Here is a 5,002-nt window from a genome sequence, read left to right on the forward strand (position 1 = left end):
ATTTTCAAGGCTGAAATCTTCTCCTCTAAGTGGGTTTGCTTCTACAGGAAAGGCAGAGTCTCCTGCCATCGCCCTGGAAACAAGCGAGAGTAAATACAAGTGGGATTGGGTTGGTGCTCTGCTGCGTGTCTTCACAGTAGCCTCATCTCGCTCCTTCTGCACCCTTGGCCTATCTTTATTTCCCAGAGGGGTAATATTGGCTCCGGCGCCTGGTTCCCCTGACTCAGGAATCCTCAGCTACTCAAGGTGTGCGTGCATGAGAAAGTGAGTGTGCACATGCATGTTCCGGTGTGTATGCTTAATGTTGCGAGGGTTAATAACGGATTAAGCATCAAAGCGGTGAGCATTTGAGCAGCCGAGCTTTCCATAAATTAACTTCACCTTTTGTCTCTATTTCTTCCTTATTTGTACCTCCTTATTATTATTTTGGGGTGGAAATCCATGCAAATGAGGATGTGTCTAATCCTGTCCCTGGTTAGGGGTGATAATGGACCCTTTTGTTGTTCTCAGTAAGGACTTATCATCGGGCAGGTGGAGGAGTGGGCACCTTGTGAAGATCCTGTCACTGCTATTTCACTTTACTTCTGGTTTTGGCGACAGCACGCGAGTGCTCCTGCTGAAACCTAAAATTGTCCAGCAAATATTATCTCAGGGGCACAAAATGGGAATAAAAATGAGACATCAACAATCTTTTTTTTTTTTTGTCGCCATTTCTGCTTTATGTGGTGGCAGCTGGAGAGAGACAGGAAAGGCAGGGGGTGGCATGCAGCAAAGGGCCCAGGCAGGAATTGAACCTGAGCCATTGCAATAAGGACTCAACATTAATACTGTGCATGTAGGCGCACTGTTAGGTGAGCCACCAGGGAGCCCCTAGATATCAACAATGGTAACATGTTGCATACAAAGTAAGGGTTGTTATTCTGTGAGACACTTCTGTCCAAATCTCAGCTCCCTTATCAATTTATCATCTCTACATAAAAGGGTTTGCTTTTGAAATTAGCACAAACTGTGCAGGCCCTAATTAGACCCATTAAGGATGCTAATTACATACTTGAAAAATGGCCAACAAATAAGACAACCAAGTGCACATCCCAGCTTCCCCCAAAGGCAGAGGCTGGGCACAGTGCTGCCATAATCCCTTTCACCACACGGATGCTGTCCTTGGCCTGAGAAAGAGCAGCATCCCGCAGGCGAAGACATGTTCTCATCTGCACAGAGGAGATAACTGCACCACACCCAGCCTCGAGTCCTCCACGCCGCCCTCCCCTCCCTCCGCCACCACCAACCTGCCTCCGCGCACCATCCATCCTCCCGGCCCTCCAAGTTTTCTCCCTCACGGCTGTCCACGCTCAGACCGAAACACAATGCCACTGCAAACTCACTAAAGATGAGGAGGGAGAAGAAAGACGGGAGTCAAAATGAGTTTGGACAGCAAAGTGAGAGCAAAGGGGTTTTTTTCCCTCCGCCTGCACTGGCGTGGGCACTCTCTGTGTATCTCTGCTGATGCAGTCACTCTGAAGCGTGCAGCCTTTGATGTGGACAAAGATTAGGGAATTTGATCCCCATTTTAAAGAAGCTGGCACACAGGGGTTGTTTTCATGCCCATAAAAAATCATTTTGACTAAAAATCAATGGCCGATTCCAGATGGGGCCTTCTGGAATTGGCTGGGAGTGAAGTGCATCTCTGGGTATGTCAGTGTGTCTGCAAAGTGTTTAGCAGGCAACCCACCGGCAAAGGAGATTATTATATTGACTCCACGCTCACAGTTCAGAGGGGTTCACCAATGACAAGCATCTAGCAGCGACAACAGGTGGATAGAGAGCTGTCATGCTGCATGATGACACACCAGAAGCAATCCCAGCCAAGAGCTCTTACCACGGCAGATAACAGGGACGGGGACATCAACGTCTCTGTGGTGCCTCCATGTAAAGTGAAGCAGGTGCAGCGCAAGCTCGCTGCAACCACTTAAAAGCACAATATTAGAACTGCTCCCCTTGTAGAGGAGTCTCGGTGTTCAGACAGCTTAGAGGTTCAGTTCAGCCAAATCACTCCATGATGAGTATTTTTTTATATCTGTCACTGAGCTTTTAAGTCACCTAAGGACTATTTGCTTGCTGGAAAGTTGTTCAGGTGAAAACTCCTAGCAGTGAGCAACCAGGACATTGCAACTTCCATTATACACACTGGACAGAGCTGGGCAGTGGTGAGATTTATTTGTCAACAGGGAAGTTTATGCTGAGAAAGCTATCCCTTTAATATCTCTTGTTATATTCGGCCATTGTGAGCAATGCTGGAAATGAATGAGCAGGACTGACTTACAGCAATATTGGATTTAAAAGAATAATATGTGATGAATTGCTTTGACGTTGCAGGGAGATAATTCACTGAATTAGCCAAAAACAGACATAACAAACAGACAGAAAAACCCATCTGGTTATTTATTGAGCCTGTTTCTCAATCGGATCTCCATGAAAATGATAAGTTGTGAATCAATATTAAGAAAGACATAAAGACAGACATTGGGAAGGAAGATTATCTTCATATTGCCAAGCCGATTTGGGTGGAAGCACCAGTTTTAAAGACGAATAACTTGAAGCCCAACCTGCACATTCAGGTTAAACTAAGTTTCTGCAGGACTAGATTTACCTTTAGAAGCCAGCTTGAGTGCAAAAAGGAAGACTGAATAAGACTGAATTGGACCTCTCTCACTATTTATGGTCACAAAAGATGACGACTGATTAATACTCAAGACATGATACCAGCCTGAGTAGCAAGCACAACAAATCATGCAAGTGACAAGTACCTGAAAACCAGCACCTGGAGGTAAAAATTGCGTCTATGTCCACCTACATCACTGGAACTAAACGGCATTGTGTTGCAGTCGGGACCTTAATCAGAACATATTGTTTTGTAAATGGGAACTAAATGAAGGTGCCATGTGGGTGTCTGCATGAGCTATTTGCTGATAACCTGCAGTGCCTCGTAGATGCCATTTTGAACAAGAAGCATTAAGTGCAATTAATGATATAAGCCAACAGTAATTCTGAGCACAGAGCAAGTTTTTATTAGGCAGCTTCTTTTCAAATGAGCCCATTCCACTGCTGGTGTTCAGAGGAAAGAGGGCATGATCCTGTTCCTTTCAAAACTCGCTCCCTCACTTTTTGAATTCGCTTTTTTCCTCTCCCCCTTTTCTCTCTCTCTCTCTTGTTCTCGGCGTCTCCCCCATTGCCAGTCCAACAGCTGCTTCTCCTTTGGCCAGCCTCCAAATGGATGACTGAGGAGAGTGAATGGGTTTTTAATTTCACTTGTTAACACCGCTTTCTCTCTGGTTTCCCTCCCTCGACCTGCAGTGTCAACACAGCCGGATAGGAAGAAACCTTGGAGTGGGAGGAGGGGGACTAAACAGCAGGTTGAGAACAACGCAAGAGTGGGATCTGAACATCAAACCTTCAAATTAAGAGGACATTGATCAGGCGTGAGCTGATCTATTTGAGGAGTTTCATTCTCCTTTCTTTCCTCTGTGGTTGCTTAATGAATCATGAAAGGTTTTACTCGAGTATCTCAGAGGAGGCAGGGAGGAATGAAGCAGTGATATTGTTCTGTTACTCCCAGAGCAGAGACCGCTGCAGCCGCTGCCTGTCTTTAAACTCTGAAACCAGACAGGTGCACTCGAGATGCCTCAGGCAAGATGGCTGCCGCTCCAGCTACGGCTGCCGTGCATGTGCAGAGAGACGCCCACTTCACACTTTTGCATTACCCCCATGACCTCTCAGTGAGCCATCAATGCATCATCAAACATGTAAAAAAAAAAAAAAAAGGGGGGGGGGGGGGGGGGGTGAAGCCAAAAGCAGAGAAGCTGCTGCTAGTAAAGAATGCTAATGACACACACACACACACACACACAGTATCAAACTGTATATAACACTATGTTGCCAGGGAAACATTTCAATTAAATGTGTTTCTCAGCAGTTGGTGTACTTTGGCGGGCAGCTAAAATATTCAGGTTAGCAAGCTCTGTGATAAAAATTGAGGACAACAAAGCACAACATTTAGTTACGATGCAGCCAAGGAGGAATATTTAGACCTCAGGTTGCAGCTTTAGCATGCAAATGAGGTTAAAGGTAGAGGTGTTAAACACAGCGAGAGCTGAGTCGGAAATTCAACAGAAAAGTGCATTATTTAAAGAGTGAAAGTTCCTGAAGGGTAGGTTTCATACACCAGAGACGCATTAAAAACGACAGGCGACGGGGCTGTGAAACTTATAAACAACTGCTGGAGTACATAACCCCTGGATGCTTTAAGCCGAGCGCCTGCGGCTTGCAGTTGGATGAGTTGTGACATCCATCCTAAGTGAGATGGATTACAGAGAGCCAGTTTGATTTGAATAACAAGCAATTTACTGGCACGGGTGTGCTGCTGCAGAGGTGCAGGTCTCTGGCAGGAAGAGGCCACAAGCTCCCATTACACCAGGTGCTGGCTTTTAAGCATCCACTTGTCCCCGTGTTGGTCTACCTGTTCGAACACACTCCAGCTGGGGGATAGAGGGGGTGGAGTGCGGCTTGCAGCTGCTACTCTTACTCTCGCTAACAACCCCAGCAGCATGTTATCAGGCAAAAATCACACATTATTTGCATAAAACTGTTCAACTGTAGACATAATTGCAGTCACAAGGCAACAGAAATCCTACAGTTGAGCGCAGCGGGAAACTGGTAGTTGTGGATTAGTCGTGTAACTCTGGAGACATGATGCAATAGAGAGCACACAGTGACCCGGCCAGTGAGACACAAATGGTCAAGTTACTCACACGTTAAAATGAAGGCGAGGTGTGCCCTCTTGTGGAAAGACATGAACATCGCAGCCCACAGTTTCCGCATCAATCTCTTCATTAATTTCCCAGCTCAGTGACTTGTAAAAAAAACCTGCTAATAGCTTACAGACAACTAGACGTTATAATAAACAGGTAACAGTTCCACCAGGATAAATAAGTGTGAAAGCAGAAGC

Source organism: Chelmon rostratus, chromosome 17 (genome assembly GCF_017976325.1).
Source record: "Chelmon rostratus isolate fCheRos1 chromosome 17, fCheRos1.pri, whole genome shotgun sequence".
In the NCBI taxonomy this organism is placed as follows: domain Eukaryota; kingdom Metazoa; phylum Chordata; class Actinopteri; order Chaetodontiformes; family Chaetodontidae; genus Chelmon; species Chelmon rostratus.